Source organism: Cryptomeria japonica, chromosome 2 (genome assembly GCF_030272615.1).
Source record: "Cryptomeria japonica chromosome 2, Sugi_1.0, whole genome shotgun sequence".
Lineage (NCBI taxonomy): Eukaryota > Viridiplantae > Streptophyta > Pinopsida > Cupressales > Cupressaceae > Cryptomeria > Cryptomeria japonica.
In genome coordinates this window covers 98,142,932-98,161,742 of record NC_081406.1, presented here as the reverse complement: position 1 = coordinate 98,161,742, position 18,811 = coordinate 98,142,932, and positions in this window count along the sequence as shown.

Genomic DNA, 18,811 nt, shown 5'->3' with positions numbered 1-18,811 from the left:
CTATAATCCAACACATGATTTTGATAAAAATAGCTAATAATTAATGTTATCACATGTGAAATAGAAAACCAATCATATTTTATAAACCACGTTGGGAAAAATCAAATATGAAAATACCAAATCAGAAAAATATAAGTGTCAAGTTCACCAAAATGTAAGGTAGTGAAAATTAGGGCTTCACCACTTGGATTTATAAAGCAACTAATTTTAATTGGGACCAACCTTACATTAAAGAGGGAATTGAATTTGATTGATCCAATCCTAAAAGGTCTAAATACAAATCAAATTAATCTTCATTGTTTAAGTTGAAACTGAATTTGAATTAGGGTTAAATTGCAATGCTAGTTCTAGGACAAACACTGAGAAATTGACATAAAATAACATTAAAAGAATGTTCTAGATATCATGAAAATTTCTAAACTTATATTCGAGGATGGAAAATAGATTAGAACCTATGATAGAAAGTTTAGGTTGAATTTTCAGGACAAGGGGGAGCAAATCGCTTTGGTCCTCCAAATACCTAGGGTAGCCAAACTTGATGTTTTTGGATCAGGATGATGCACAAAATCCATTGTCAAAAAGGTCATATCAAATTATTGGGACTAATGGGACCCAATCGTCCTATTCCCTCACTTTTTGTGCCTTCAAAAGCTGATTCTGATTATCGTCATCTACTTTGTTAGATTACTCGCTCCCAGCTCCCGAGACAATTTATTGGAAAAGTTAAATAGGGTTTTTGATGGGGGTTTACCTTATGTCAAACCCTGGTTTATGAATTAACCTTGAATTGAATTGAAACGCGAAATGTGAATTCTGAAGTAAATGATGGAGGATATACCTCAAATCTTAAATGATTTTTTGAAGGTTGATGATGCAATGCTCTTTGGATGTGATCACAAGTATTGATGTAATAACATGACAACACATAGAAGAATCAAACACAAACATATGCTTGCATTAATATTGATGTGATTTTCTCCATGACGCTTGAAGAATATGTCAGGATGAAATGCTACCTTGAATACTTGAGAATGCTTGATGACAAATGCTTTTAATGATCTCAATTATGTTAGGAACACCTCTTAGTGTCTTAGATCTGAAATGAATTGATAGGATGTATTTATGTAGGGTTACCTAGGTAATTTAGTAATTTATTTATTAGGTCAACCTCTAAAGGTCAAATTGAGTCACAGGGACCAAAACTCATCGGGGAGGGAAAGTGCCCCAACCTATTTGAAATAGCACATGTTTAAGGGGGACCAAGTTACCCTGGTCCAAACAGGGGCACCCCAAGAACCCTTGTCCTCCCAAAACAGGGCAAACAAGCAAGCAATCGGGAAGGCATTGTCCTAGGACGGGGTCCACTCAGCCATGCACCCAAGTGACATCAAATTTAAGGTAAAAATGATCAAAATGGACCTAGGGGAGAACTAGGATGGAACAAGCTAAAGTAGGGGCACACAAATGAGATGTGAACTATACCAAGCTACAATTTATGACACTCAATGTGTTCTCACCATACCTTTACATCTTGATTCTCAAGCATATCATTAAGAATTTATTGAAGGAAACCTGAGATGGTCCTTAGATCCTATCATGAATCAAACACTTGGACCAGAGGTAACTCATTAATAAAATCAAGTATCTCACAAAATCTCAATGGTTGGTCCTTTTAATAACCAACATTATTATATAGAAGGAACCACATTAATAATTCAATTAAATAATTCCAAGAGTCAAATAATCAAAAATGTCATTAACCTCAATCATTCATCTATAAAAGCTTTTGACAAAATTACTAGTCATAAATAGAAAGTAAGATTCACATGACTACACTAATTTGTTCCATGGAAATATGAACTCTATGTTCACTATGAGCATTGCTACCACATACTAGAAGATCTATAGATGCACTACAGGGAGTGAGGTAGGTGGTATTATAGAGGCTGGATCTACAAGGGTTTAATTTTGGAGATGGTTGTCAACTCCAAAAGATAGCTACATTTTTAAAGTATTTTAGCTCAACTTTGACTTGCCATCATATATAAAAGGTCCAAGAACCTAAGGATTGAGTGAAAATTTATCAAATTTGGACAAAGTTGCCTTGGGAAATCAAAGAAAATGCCTCCCTCCTTGGCTATGTGAACTGTACTATTAGAATATTCAAAAAAAATATTTGCACAATGCAAACATCAACATTGTGTAGGTCATCATATGGGTAGACTAGAAAAATCTATTTTTATTATTTATAAAAAAATAAAATTTTAAAATGGAATTCGTACCTTGAATAGCATGTAGGGTACTTACATAGATTGTTGGGAAAATTGTGTTGTACACCTTGCATAATAATGTTTCGTTGTTGTATTATTTCATTATTGTGTGAGGTGGACATGGAATTATTTTGTAATATCACATTGTATTGTTGCACCTAGGAGCACCTAGATGGACGTGCAACATGTAGAGATTTCCTTGGAATATCCTTATAACCACTTGATGAGTTGTATTGACACATTGGTATTATTATATTGTATTTATTTTAGGAAATGTAATCGTGATGAAGTACCCAATATTAAATGTGGGTCAAGGGTAGGTAGGAAAAATATTATATTTTATTATCACATGGTTTGGACACATGGTTTTGATGTAATACCACTTTGTGGTTTCGTGGTTGTCTGTCTCTATAAAAGCACCACAAGGATAGTTGTTTGAGTTAGCTAGGTTAGCATTTGTGAAGGAGGAAGCATGGCATGGGATGTGTGGATTCATGCTTGGTCACATGGAGTGCTGGGTTATGGTTGGGTTTTCAAAGGCTTTCCATAGTTGTATTGTAATGGACGTATTGTTGATAATACATGGTGGATGATGCTTTTGGAGGCTGATTTTTTCCCTCATGAGGGTTTTCCCAGGATATATCTTATGTCACATTTTCATGGGTATGTTGTATATTCTTTGCATATGGCTTCTATGTGTTGATTTTATTGAAATCTTAAATGGGTTATGTGGAAATTATCATAAAAATGACTGCAAGTTTCTTTACATATACAACAAAGTACTCCAAGGCTCTAAAATTGCCATGTGGTATTGTTGCTTGCACTAGTTGTAGCCTCATCAAACTCGTCAATAAATTTTTACCTAGTGATTAACCCATTAGTGACCTCAATCATCGATACAAAAATTTCATCAAAAATAGTTGTAACATGTTATAAAGTATCAAAAAAAGTTGAAAAAGCACCTCTATTCTAGTAAGTGGTTGTCCTCGAAAGATATTTTTTGGGCAACATATGATGATTTTCATACTTTTGTGACAATTTTGTTAAAATCAATGGTTGTTTGGGGTTTCAATAGAATATTTTGGCAAACCTAAGAATATTCTAGTAACAAGATATCCTAACATCAACATGATATTAGCATTCTCCACTTAAACTTGCCCCTCTCTTCATTGATGTTTATAATTTACAATCATACTACAGAGGCTTTGTTCTCAATCACATACCCTCCTTTTTGTAAGAATTTTCTTTTATTCGGGAAAGAATTTAATGAGCTTCCTAATGATATAGTGAACTTTTTTATTTAATCTTTGGTATTTTTAAAAATTGTAGATTCTCACAAGTGTTGTTAAGTAGTTCTCATTTTGAGAACTTTTGTGGTTCTATTTGGTTTCATACAATAACAATTTTTCTTTATGTATTTTTAAAAAAGTGCATAATTTTGTATATACTTTATATAAGATGACCAAATTGATCTCATTTTATCAAAGAAATATAATTTCATTTTTTAAGCCAAATTTGGTATCTACAATGTATTGAGGTCATGTCCACTTTGTTGTTTTGGAAAGTGACACATGTGATTGCACTGAGTATAAAATGTCAAACCATACTTTGTTAGGAGGGTTCTCCCATTGAGTAAATTTGAGTGTAATCTTATGGTTGATTCATATGATTGAGATTATAGATCTTTATTTTTATAATTTGAGGTGGTATCATAAGTTTTTCTCTTCATCCTTGTGTGTTAATCTTGTACAAGGACAATTATGAGTCCTATAAAAAGGCATCTTAACACATCTCAAGTGGATTAATATGTTTTTATATTTTTATATGCTCCTACATAAACTAGACAAACTTGGAAGAAAATTGGCTTGAGAAAGTAATATTGATAATGTTGTAGGATTGATTGGTTTTAATGTTTATTGTAACACTCTGAATGCTTTATGGGCTAATGATTGCCCCTACACACTTTGGACTAAGATTTGGTAGAATTTTGGAGGCCCTCACATCTCTCAATTCCTAGATGATCTTGTTATAGATTACCCTTAATGATGTAGATAATAAACCCTTTTATGATGATATGTTAGAGGAGCTTAAATATATCAAATATCTTGAACATTCACGTGACATAGAGACCTCTTACTTCTTCTCCTCTGATTGAGATTGTCCCTCCATCTATTATTTATTTTCACGAGACTACTATTGCTACATACATGTCTTATAATGAATTAGTTTAGTGGGCGATTCCTTATCTTCTGGATACAATTGCTTAAGATGAGTACTTGATAGAAATTACAAACTTTTTTTAGTCCTATCTTGTGGACTTGTAAGACATTATTGATAATATTCATTTCGTATTTTATGTTTTCTCTTAATGAGTTGCATCATCTTGTTTAGATGTTTTTAGGGAACCTTTAGACCCTCTTTTTCATTCTTCATATGGTCATTAATCATATTTTAGCATTGATTTTGAGACTCTTGAGCAACATTTAGAGGAGCCACTTTCATTTTTAAGTCTTATTATATAATCATCTCTACTAGATTCTACATTTTCATCATCATGATTATGGTTGAAACACCAAGTGGCATGGAAAATTTTAGCACCAACATGGAAACATGTGAGCAGAGTTTTAATACTTTATATATTTTGAGCTTTCTTCCTTCATATATTTTTAGGAATGGGAAGACATCCTACTTTCACCTTTACATTTATTTCTTCATAAGGGGATGAATGTTGTTTGACAATCATGGACAATATTTTAAACCTAGTTTCAAACACCTGTTAGTGGTGTAAGAGACTACATTAAGGAGGGTTGCATGGTCTCTCTTCTTCTCTTTTATGGGGGAATTTTTACCTCACATGTTTTTTTTTCTTTTCATACTTTTGAGAGCTCTATTTTTCAATCTTTCACCGAGGAGTTTTGTACCATTGGGTTTTTTCCTTGCCTATTTATATGGAGATTGTTTTGTACACATGGGTGCAATTTGTATTTGACACCAATCCTTGCATCATTACATATTTACATATTTTTTCATTCTCCTTAAGTTGCACTTAAGTTCTCGTGTTGGTGTTTTATTGGATGAAAATTTGGGGTTTCACAAGTTATGCTTTGTAAAATAGGAAATGGCCTAACTTTCACAAGCATTACATTAAAAGGGGGTTGAACTCAATAGATCCAACCTTTATCCTATTAATAAGAGGGTTGAATGCTAATTGAGGTGCTATTCCCCCTTTTGTTTGAGTTGAAATTGTGTTTGAATTTAGTTTTGAATTGCAAATATTAAATCTATAACAAACAATGAGAAATTGAAATGAAATGATGAAAACAAAATGTTGCAGAAGTCAAATAGAGCTGTAAATTGGGATTTGAGTAGAAGAAGAGGTCGGAACCTATAACTTGTTTCTCCTTGAATTAGATCTACTCTTGAATTGATGAAAATGTTTGCATAAAGTGTTTCTAAAAAATGAATCGAGTGAGATGCCTTATATAGGGATTTCATGTTTAAAATCACCTTTATGCCAACTTAGAATTAATCAAATTTTCACACAGCACGAGGTTTGAACTTTATAATACCACTAAATTAAGATCTCCAAAATCAGGGAGAAAAAGTTGGGATCAGCATGGTGGGCATACCAGTTCGACGGTCTTTTTTCCAAATTTCTAGGGATGCAAGATATCGTGATTACAAAGTCAAATCCATCTCGGTGGATCAATCCAAGGTGTTTAAAGATTGAAATTAGGAAATTATTAGGATTAATTAAAATAAAATAAAAAGGGGCGGACCCAGGGTTAAGGGCCCAATTTTATGATATGTGAATTGTTGAGAGAGGACTTTAGATTTAATTGAATTAATAATTAAATGCCTAAAGGAGCCCTATAAATGCAATGGGACAGACTAAGGTGGGTGCTAACCTAAGTGTGGAATTGGACAACCCTAATTAAGGGTGTACAATTTATGATGCTACATTTAGCCCCCACTTTAGCGGAGTATGATCTTACAAACACACTCTCAGTAAAGTATAAATGAAAAGATATAGCATTTGGAAGTGAGACAAATTATGGATAGGATAATGTTGAGAGGTGATCAAGCCCCCAAGAATAGGTTCCTATCAATCCATACAAGTAACCTTCGAGTATAATCAAGAGAAAACAATGTTAGTACTAAAACACAAAGCTTCAAGTCAACTAGTTGAAGAGACCTTGATAATCAAAATGTCTCGACTACTAATATTATTACAAGAGCACAAGTGGACTTATATAAAGAAAAAGGATGCACACCAATTGAAAGCACGAGAAACCATGATCCAATGCTTGCAAATGTGTGTTATACTATGGGTTCATGGGAGAGAAAGAAGGAACATGGATTCCACAGCCTAGCAAGTTGCATCAAGCTAGGTGATCCATGTTGTGGAGGAGAGTCAGAATAGTCTAGATGTGTTTTCCCAGTTCCACTCATCTTGCTATATATGTTGTCTGGTTTCGAGCATGAAGCATCTCGTGTAAGACTTTGTTTTGTTTGGTTTTGAAAATGAACACCCCGTATAAGACAAGTGATGCATAAAATAAGGATGAAGCATGAGGATGCAACAATTCCATAAATGATGGTTAAAATAGGGATGAAACATGGGTATAAAACAATCCTGTATTGATAATTGATTGTAAAAAATGCAACTAGGAGGTTGCATAAATGCCCCCCCCCCCCCCCCACCAAGATATCAACATAGTCCTATGTTGATGTTTCAAGGTAGATAGAAACAAGGACACCCACATTCAACACCAATAAGAGATCTCCCAATCAATAATGCATGCATCCAACCTAGAAAGAAAGATTCTTGAATAGGATTCATTTCTTTAAGCAAGGAAGAGATAATTCTAAAAGAAATGTCTTGCAACAACTATAAAGGGATACTTTTGAGGGATGCATGATTAAAAAAGGGGGAATATATCTTTACATACATATATCTACCTCCACGAGTATAGGAGATCCTTGATAAAGAGTGCTAAGAATACACACCTTCTCCAATGTTTAGGAAAAAGTAGATTCTTAGGATTGCACACTTTCACTAAGAAGATATTATTCATAAGAGATGTACCATTTCAAACAAAGAATGGATCATAAACAAGGAACACACATGCACTTGTATAAAGGACAATTTTGTGCAAGAAATGACATCAAATTGTGAAAGATGCAACTCAACAAAGGAAAAGAGAATCTTTGGAATAAGAGAGAGAATTAGAAAATTATTCTTCCCCCCCAAGCATGAAGACAGGGACACCAAATATAGATAATTTTAAAAGACACACTCTTCTAAAATAAGGAAAAGATCCTCATCAGGGATGCATATCACAACGTAGAAGGGTTCGTTATAAAAAGACACAACTTTATAAAGAGAAAATTTTGATGAATGATTATAGAATTTCAGCACTAAGGAAAAGGTCCAATTAAGGATATGCACTTATAAGGCAAGGTTAAGATCTTCGTTAGGGATACTTGTTCCAACAAGAGGAAGGAGATCCTCAACATGGATATACACCTCCATAATTGATAAGAGATCCTTAATAAAGGCACTACTTCACAAAGGGAAAGTGAGTCCTTAGAAAGAAAGGATGATTGAAAGGCTATTCTTGCCCCCCAAGCATGGATACAAGAATGAAATACTATTATGTTGCTATCAAAGTATGATTCCAATTGAAATTCTACCACTATGAATGAATGCCAATGGGCCCCTAATAAGTAAGCTACCAATGTCACAAAACGAGGAGCAACATAATAGGAACTTAAATGTTATGTAAAAGGAGAAATATGAGAGTCTAACTCATTGCCATCTAGCATTTGAATGGTACTAGTTACAAAAATTTGTTGAATTTTATTTGCTAAATCATGTCATTCATTAGTGGCATGGCCATGGATTCAATGATACTTACAAAAAGAAGGATTGTGTTGATTCTTTCTTTGATTTCTTAAAGGGAGAGTAATAAAGTTGGCTTTACGAAGCACACATGAAATACACTCTTGTTGTGATGAGAAGTTTTAAGAAGACATAGATGTACTAGATAGTGGAGGAGGGGACGACGACAAAGGAGGAATTTGGAAACCTATATCTTCTTGGGAAAAGTGTGGTGTAGATTTTTCATGAATGTCAAAACTTTGTTGCACACATACTAAACCATATCCATTGTGTCCATGCGTAGATGTTGAACTGTCTAGAGAAGAGGGTTCATTCCTAAGTTATGAAAATCCAAATATCCCTCATCATCATCAAGACGTATTGGAAAGAGAGGTGGGCATTTATTTAGAAGTTTGGATAAATGACACACAAGGCTCCTTTAAGGTTTCCTTTTTATATCGAGGGACATAATACCCATTTATGGAAGATATAAACTCTAATGTACCCCAATTATTTGCTAAGGAAGCATCATTAATAAGAGATTGTGTTATTGAAGGAATCTTAGCATTAAAGGGAGAAATGCATCCTACTTCACCATGAACAAAATGATTGTGTTATTGAAGGAATATTAGTATTAAAGGGAGAAATGCATCCTACTTCACCATAAAAAAAATTATAAGGATTAGGATCAATATTGATTGTGTGAAGTTCATTGTTATATATGAATTTGATTGTGCAATGAAGAGTAGAAGGGATTGCTTTCATATCACGAATCCACAATCTACCTAGAAGAAGGTTATAATTAAGATGGTTGAGCATGACATGAATAGGAATAGGTAAAGTCACAGGTCCTACTTTGATAAGTAATATGACTATACCAAGTGACTCACTAGGAACATTATGAAAGCCACAAACACGAAGAGGGTTGGGTTGAATAGAAAAATGATCCTAATTTATCTTGTCTAATAAGTCAACACAACAAATGTTAAGTGTTGACCCATTATTGATTAAAGTACCTCTTATATTTTGTTCATAAATGCGAGGAGTAATCATAAGGGGGTCATCTCTATTTTTTACCTATATAGAAGGCAATTCATCTTGTGACAGTGTAATATCATTTGGTTTAGAAGATGGATGAGGGACCACTTTATGAAAGGCTTCTTGGATCAACCTATGGTGTGAAGGGGAAGTTTGAATCAATTCCCAAAGGAAAATCTTAACTAAGATATCACGGAGTTTCTCAACAAGATCCTTATCAATGTATTTCTTAGGGCAAGACGGGGAAGAAAGAGAAGTGAGAAGAACATTGGGATCTTTCTTTTTGACACAAGCATTAAATGTTTGATGTATTTCAAAACCATATTTTTTTCTAGTTGTTTTTCCATATCACCTCTTTCACATATGTATTTTGAAACTTTTAAGATGTTGGGAGGTTTTGTATTGCCTCTCCTTGATTCATCCTTTATGAGAGGATGCGATAAATAATTTTGGATTTGTTCATGTCCTTGATGCCTCTTATTTCATTCTTAACATTGATATTCTCTTTTACAATAGTGGAGTCATTATGATTACTATGTTGATTCAAAGCTCTAGTTTGAATTTTAAAGTTAGGACTATGTTGAGCTTTGTGATTATTGCACTATTTAGGACATGTGGTTCATGATTATCTCTTATGATGATTTATCTTGTGTTGGACATTTCATATCGATAGGTGAGACACTATAGCATTATGTACCTGACAATATATTCATGACTACTATGATGAGGGATTTAGGATCGGTGATTTATATGCGTTCATTATGCTATGAGGTTTATATTTGCTTACGATGATATGATAGCACCTTGTTAGTACTAACCCCACTTCATGATCATGTTGGATGAGATGATGATGTGACTGTTGTGATTGCTTACTATTGTATTTGTGATAGAGACTATGTCATATCACTCATTATGAGCATGATATGATGTTGCAATTTTCCTCACTTGTCTAATTATTTATGATATATGCTATTGTATATGTTTTCTGGTGGCTACTGGAGGATGCAAGATTGCAGGTACCAAACATCGACTCCACTTGGTCTCACAGGTCTAAGCATGTCTATATCCCAATGGGAAGTTGATCGGAGGTGACATGAGTTCCTTCTACACACTCTAGGCTTAAGTTGATACCCTTCTTAGTTAGTGTCTTGGTGTATGTCGTTGTGCTAGTGTCATGTGGTATGTTATCCAACCCTATGTTGGGTTGCCTTGTGGAGTTGTGATTGTTTATTAAATTAATAATTAATTGTTTCATATAATTTATTAAGTATTAAATTAAATTAATGGATGCCATTAATATTTAATATTAATGTGTGACTATTATTATTTGGGATTTATTATTTATTAATATTTATTTTATGGATTTATTTTTATTGGTGCTTTTATATTTATTTTTTATGGTTTAATGTTTATTTGAATATTTATTATTTCAGCTTTTGATTCATTTATTTATTATTTACTTATTTATTTATTTATTATTGTTTAATTATTATTGATTTTATATCATTGAGTTTGTGGTTTAATATTTAATCGATTGTTTATATTATTACCCCTATGGTTTATTTAATTATTGGGTCATTCTTATTGATTTAATTCCCTTTCTACCCCTTTGGGTTATTAAATTATTGTTTACCCTACCTACCCTGTTTTATGATTGGTGGAGAGATTTGGGTAATTTAAATAATATTATTTCGCCTCGAATTTGGGTATGGCTGATATGATTAATAATATTTTTAATTATTTGATGTTGGTTATGTTGGGTTATGGTTTTCGATTAATTCATATATATATATATATATATATATATATATATATATATATATATATATATATATATATATAGTTTTTTGAGCACTGTTGTGGGTTGGCTTATTGGAAAAATATTATTCATTGTCTGAACAATTGGATTTTTTGATTTGGAGTTTGTTTTGGATTTGGATTTTGGAATTGGAACTTGGATTGGATTGTGCTTTATCAAATTTCATTGTCCATTACTTCTATTACTAGGTTGGAGGTTTTATCCTTCTTTACACTTTGATTTTGAAAAGATTGCCAGTGAAAGATTGTTTGCAGGGAAAATTTGGGGGTTGTTGTAAGAATATTTATATATTATTATTATCATGAAATATTTGAGAATTACTATATTTCTATGGATTCTGTAAGCTGGTATATTGTTGTGAATGGCTATGTTTCTCTTTCCTATGCATTGTCGTGATACGACTATACTTATTTTGGTATTCCACAGTGTTTTGCTTTGCTTGTGCCTTGGGTGAATCATGCTAATGGTTGCTAGTTTGATTAGAGAAGCTTAATGCCCTACCTGTGACCCTTAGAGGTACCTGTGTTTTTGTTTAGTTAGGAGCAACATTGTTGTGTTGATTTGGTTGAACATTTATCTATCCGTTTGCACAAGTTCTTGGATTATTTTATGTAATGCGACCTTTTTGGACTAGTTTTAGATGTCATTTTGTGAACTTAAAAAATTTCTAGACTTGATCATATTTCTTATTTCCGTATTTTGAGTCTCTATATAAATGCGCTACAGTTTTGTTCATAAGTGTTATTCTATTTGGTATATGCGCTACAAGACATAATGAATGCACTCTTTTGTCTAATATATGTGTGATTCTAGGTCATAAATGTGCCACCCAGTTGGGTGTATGCGCTATATTGTTTCCTATAAGCACTATTCTATAATATGAATACGCTATTCTGCTATGTGTATACGCTGGCAGATTGAGTGAATGCATCATTTGGTTGTGTAAACGCACTGTCGAATCACGTATTTGCGTTGTTTCTTAGTGTGAATGCACTACAAAACTGTTTGTATGCGCTAAAATATTGTTTGAATGTACTGTAAATTTTGGAGTATGCATTGTCTTACCTTGTATATGCACCAGACTGTTGTCTTTCTCTATCTGGATCAGTTTTGGCTTTTTGAGTCAGTTTTCTGAGTTTGTTTTTACTCCAAAAGTTGTTTTCGAGACTCCCTTTGTTGTTTTAGATTTGTATTTGTGATCATAAATGGATTATTGTGCATTTATTGACATTTTATGGTTCCAGCAGGAGGAATTGTGCCATATTGTGATTTATATGATCATTGATTGATTATGATGCTCTTGATACATTATATGAAGTAGCATTTGGCACTTGGCTATTGTTTCAAAATGGAATATATTATATATGGATATTACTATGTGGATTGGATTGAGCGTCCTTGTGTTGTTGATTGTTACCCTAAGGTCTTGGAACATGGTTAGGGGGAGTGGGCTTTGATGAGTTGGTCGGGGTCACATGGGAATAGGCCACCAAGAGGTTCCTTGTAAGAATGCTTGTGGGTCTAGACTTCTAGGATCTCATGGAAAGTTTTCCTTATTTAATCAAGTGATAACCTTAATAATTGATTAGTTGGGTTGGGTCTTTAGGATTCATCTAATCAAGATAATGAATTGGTGTTGGGCCCCAACTCATGCTTGGAGTGCTAGTATAGGTTCAGGATGATTCAAAAGGCCATGGTGATGGCACACTGAACTCCCTTGATTCTCACATAGGTGGAGATGGTTCCACATGTCTATCAAGGGTACGAGCATAAACCTGTGGTTTTCCCTTCTTTGTGAGGGTAGCATGTGATGACATTCTTCCCTACACGTGTCCTTGTTTCTTATGCCATGATTGTTGATTAGCCTATGGGGGTTTTATGCTTTTGATTTAGCCTTGTGATGTGGATCGAATTACTTGTTTATGACGTTGCATTTCAGATATGGTGGTTGTATAGTTGAGTACCTTCGGTTGTTAGGTGTCAACCTAAGTCTAGAGTGTGTGTAGGACCTTGTGTCATTCTCTGTAGCACGGTGGGGGTGGTTCCTTATTGGTTCCACATGGTTAGGTGGTTTGATGCCTTCTCCCATTGGGATGTTCTTTCCTCTTCGCTAGATGTTCAAATACGTGGATGTGGATTCTTATCCTTTTAGCATGTTCCTAGGTTTGTGGAGAAGATTTCATGTATTTTGTAATTAATAGACATCATTGTAATCATATGTAATTTGGAGGATGAAAATTGTGGACAGAGACTATGGATCTTGTAGTTGGAGTTCTTGTCGTGACCTTGCTAGTTATATCATGTATCTTGGATATTCATTAATCGTGTAATTAGAGGATGATATTCATGATTGAATAAAGAGATGCTATTTGGATTATAAATATATGTATCTTACGTTATTGAATTGAGGATTATGCTTTAGACTTGTATATAATCTTCTATTAGAAATGGGAAATGAAAATTCTTTGGAGTTGATGTCTACAAATGTATGGATAATTGATGGTTAGGGATAAGTGAATAAGAACATTCAGATTTGATGTTCTAAAATGAACCTATAGCATAGAAGAAATTCATGGAATGTAAGTGTATATGTATGTGGCTAGTTAAATGAATGTTTCTATGAGGATCGCTAGAGATATTGTGGAAAAGATACACTTGCAAGAATTATTTTGTATTCTGGATGATTTCTATTCTTGTAAGTAGAGTTGTGGACTCTTTGTTTGAATATACCAAGTATTTCTATCATGTGTAAGGATGATGTGAGGTATGTGTTAGAAATGTATGGATTTATCTTCTAGGAAATGAATTTAAGTTGATGGGGGTATACTTCATGCAAATATGATGACTTAGTTTAATGGTTACTTTCCTATGATTTAGTAACTATATTCTTAGTAGGAAGTGATATTGTGGAGTTTTATGATGTTGCTTATATTCTTAGTATCATGTTAAGTGATGACGTTGAGATACCCTAAGGAAAGGATAGTCCATGTGATGTTGATATTTTTGCTTGCGTACTTATGTCCTTATGTTCATGTTAGAGTTTAATTATGTGCTTGACTACATGGTGTATGTATTAATTGAGTTCAAGTTAGATGATGTTATGTTTATTTGAGTTATATGTGTTGCATTAGTTATCTTTAAAATAAAAAAATCTCTATTTGCACATTAGATGGTTATATTTCTCTAGGGTATTTTGACGGGAATTACAGGTTCCTTGGGTTTAGGCTTCTCATAATTAGAAAAATGAATGGTATTAACTTGATTCAGCTCTTGAATAAACTTATCGGGAAGGTAATGGCGTGCGTGTGGGGGATTGTGGGTGGCCAAGCTAGGGTTTCGTGGCTCTAGCTCGTGGGTGGCTTTGTTGCAGGTGCGGTGGGGGAGGGAAGTGCAAGGCGTCGGGGGAGTGTTGTGGTAGCAGGGGTCGTCGGGTGGGGCTTAGGCTGCCCAGGGGTAGGGCTTTGGCTTGCTGTGGCCTGAGGGTTTCCCGTGAGCCTGGGGGTGCTGGCTAGCCCCTTCCTTTGGTGGTGCTTGGGAGGGGTGGTGCCTTGGGTGTCGAGCCTCCTTGAGTGACCCTTTGGGGTGTGGGTTCTTGGCACTCTTGTTTTAATTTTTTGCACTCCGATGCCGAGTTTTGGTGGTGAGGCCTAGCAGGTTGCTCCAGCCATGGATTTGCGTGCTGCAGTGGGCTCAAAATCTCCCACTTCAGAGTATGAATAATTTTAACAATAATCTTTTCTCATTAGATTCAGGGTTTGGGAGTGCTAGCAGCTCTCGCATTATAAAGATTAATGGTTGTCTGGAGAGATGCAGTGAGAGACCGAAGCTGGTTATTCCTCTTGAGATGATAGCTGAAGACATTAAATATTTTTAAAAACACTCGCTATACTACAAGTTTTTGGGAATGAGGGTTTCCTTGTAGTTTTTGGAAAACTAGGTGCAGAGGACTTGGGCACCCAAAGGGGGAATGGAGATTATGTTGTTGGCAAATAAATACTTCATGGTTACTTTCAGTTGCATGGAGGATCACAATAGGGTCTTTGAAGGAGGCTCGTATTTTTGCAACCAGGTGGGATTGTTCATCAAGCCTTGGCATGCGGGGTTTAATCCTTCAGAGGAGCTCCCAAATAGGGTTCTAGTGTGGGTTTGGTTACCACGTTTTCTTGTGGAATGTTGTCGGGAGGATGTGCTATGGATTCTTGTTGTTCTGCTTGGGAGGCCAGTGGGATCTTCAACGCAAACCCTGGGGAGAAAGGTAATGACCTTTGCCCGTATTTGTGTTGAAATTGATCTTAGTAAACCTTTGCCAGATGATATAGATAAGTGCGCAGACTCTTATTATTGGGTTCAACAGTTAGATTATGAGACTTTAACATTTCGATGTCGCCTATGTCATGAGTATGGTCATTTACAGTGTAAGTGCCCTAGATATAAACCGGTGGTGCGCCAACCTTAGTAGTCGAACCCGAGCCTAGATAGGGTTGAGAAAGGGAAAGCTGCCATGTCGGTCGAGGTTGAGGGTGTTGATGGTTTTGTCTAAATTAAGACAAAGAACATGAAGCAATGACAAAAGAGGCCCTCAGAGGAGAGACAGGAGGAGGATACCTTCAATAGATTTGAGGTCTTGGATGATCTTAGCCATCAGAAAGTAAATCCGAGGTTTACCCCTTTGGATCAAGGTGCATCAGGGGGGGCCGAAAAGAGTAATTGAGGACTCTACCCAGGCCCAACTAGTGGTTGGAAGCTAGCAGATGGAGATGGATCAACCAGTAGGGGTCCAGTTGGGACTCACTCCTAGTTTTGAGGTGAATTTGGTTGAGGGGGAGGGTTCTCCGATAGCTTTGAAATTGGAACCGACTAGGGTTAAAAGTAATAAGTCCTCCGCTCACCTGGGTCTGCATCAGAAAGATATTAAGAAAAGTGTTTCAGAGAAGAGCTCAAAGGTTGGCAGAAAGAAGGATATGGATAAGATCAAATTGATGGGGGAGAATTTGGTTGAGTCAGGGTCAGTAAAAACTTTGGATTCTCACTTTTCCAATCCCCCAAAATGATTTAGCTTTCATGGAATGTGAGGGGCTTGAACGGTGGCCCTAGACAAAAATTTGTTCCGGATTTGATTAGGAATCATTCCCCTGATGTCCTATTCTTGCAAGAAACTAAACTTTCAGTGGAGAGTATGATGGGTCTGGTGCCAAAGTTGTGGGGGTGAGGTGAGTGTTAGTGTGTCGGGGCAATTGGTTCTTTTGGAGGGGTGGCCTATATTTGGAACCCATTAAGATTTTGCCCTGCCTGGTGGGTTGCCTCCAGATCTCCGTTATCTGGGGTTATATCTAGTCTTGAGACTGGGGAATTCATCTTGTTTTCTAGCATCTATGCCCCTACTAATTTTCAGGGTAAGAAAAACTTATGGTTTCATATTTCTTGTATGCGAAGGCTGGCCCCTTTTCATCCTTGGATTATGGTAGGAGACTTCAATGCCATCCTTGAGCTGAGTGAAAAGAAGGGGGGTGTTATGCAGTTGGAACGTTCTTCTGTCATTTTTTAGGATAGTATATATTTGTTGCAGCTTGTTGACATTAAGCCTAGAAATGGTTTGTTCACTTGGAACAATAGGAGGGTGGGAGAGTACTGGATTGTAGAGAGGTTGGATCATTTTCTGGTTTCTAGTTTTTGGATTGGTGGGGGGTGGTCCACAAGTTTTGAGATTCTTGACTGGAGAGGGTCAGATCACTGGCCCATCAAGCTGGTTTATTCTTCGGCTCAGGTAGCTCGCTCACCTTCTTTCAAATTCCAACTTATGTGGCTTCGGGATCCTACTTTGTAGGTTCTTGTAGCGGAGTGGTGGAGGAATGGGAGGCCGGCCTTTGGCACTACCATGTACTCTTTTGCCAAGCAACTACAATTTGTTAAGTTTCAGCTTAAATAGTGGAACCAATAGGGATTTAGGAACATTTTTCATGCTAAGAAAGCTGCTCAAATTGTGTTGAATGGGATCACCGGTGAAATCAGAGAGCATGGTTTGTCTGAGGACTTGCTTAGGGAGGAGGACAGGGTTGTCAAGGTGGTTGAGGAATGGGAGCTCAGGGAAGAAATATACTGGAAGCAAAGAGCTTGTATTGATTGGCTGAAGGAGGGGGATAAGAACACTGCTTTCTTCTTCAACTCAGTGAAAGCAAGAAGACATGGAAATTCCATTCCTGTTCTGGTTAATGATAGAGGTGAGCAGTGCTTATCCTTCTAGGAGATCTCTAGGGAGTCGTTACAGTTTTTCCAGCCCCTCTTTAGGGAGGAATCCCAGGGGGAAAAGATGGCAGAGAATCAGGTTCTTGCTTGCATTCCTTCTCTTGTCACGAGGGAGATGAATGAGCAACTTTTATGTCCTATTTTGTTGGAAGAGCTTGAGAGGATTGTCTTTCACATGAGGAAAGGAAAAGCTCCTAGACCAGATGGTTTCTCGGTAGAATTCTTTCAAGAGTTCTGGGATATTATCAAACTGGATTTATTGGATGTAGTCCAGGAGTCTCGAAGGAATAAGCAGATGCTTTGGGCATTGAATATGACTTTCATTTCTCTAATCCCCAAGTGTGATGGGGATGACCAGTTAGGCTAGTTCTGCCCTATCTCTCTCTGTAATGTGATTTATAAGATCATCTCTAAGCTAATAGCGGATAGATTGAAGAAGTACCTGGGGAATGTTATCTCCGAGGAGTAGAGTGGATTTGTGGAAGGGCGCCAAATTTTGGATGGTGTGGTCATTTCTATGGAGACCATTCATTCTATGGCTTCATCCAAGGAAATAGCTATGTTTATCAAGCTGGATATGGCTAAGGCATACGATAGAGTTCGGTGGTCCTTCCATCAGAAGATCCTCAGGGCTTTTGGTTTTGCTGATGAGTGGGTCCAGTGGATTACGCATTCTGTTACGTCTACTTCTTTCTCCGTGCTTATCAATGGAGACCATACTGAGCTATTTGGTGCTTCTAGGGGTCTCCACCAGGGGGACCCCCTCTCCCCTTATGTATTCATTCTTCTGGTTGAGGGTCTGGGGAGGCTGATTAAGCATAATGTGGGTCTAGGTATTATTCAAGGTTGGAGATGGGGTAATGACCTACAACCACAATATCATTTGTAGTTTGTGGATGACACGACCCTTATGGGGCTGGCTCGGGTTAGAGAAGCTACTAATCTGTGTAAGGTCTTGGATGTTTATCTTGCAGCCTCAGGCCAGTTGATCAATGAGGATAAATCTTCTATCCTCTTTTTCAACACTCCTGAAACTATTCAAAGGAGGATTGCTCTTATCTTGAGATTCCAAGTTGGCTCCCTACCCTTTATTTATTTAGGTATTCCTATTTCTCCTGGCAACCCTCCTAGGGAGTCTTGGCAGGGTATCTTGGATAAATTTCACACCAAGGTTGATCACTAGACTCATAGATGGCTATCCTTTGCCAGGAGGGTACAACTGATTCAGTCGATGGTTCAGGCTCTTCTGATCTATCAATGTATGCTTCATGTGGCTCCTAAGTGGTTCTTGAAGGGTTTGGATTCTCTAGCTAGGCAATTCTTATGGGCAGACAATATTTCCTCTTCCAAATGGAGTCTGGTCAATTGGGACCTGGTCTGTAGCCTAAAGCAGTCGGGGGGGGTGCTTGGTTTAAGGTAGTCTATTCTTTTTGGGGAAGCCTTGGCAGCTAAATTGTACTGGAGGTGGTGTGTTGAGCAGGATCGAGGCTAGGCTAGGATTTTGGCCGACAAATATATGTAGAGGATCTCGATGGAGGAAATCCCCAGATATCCGCT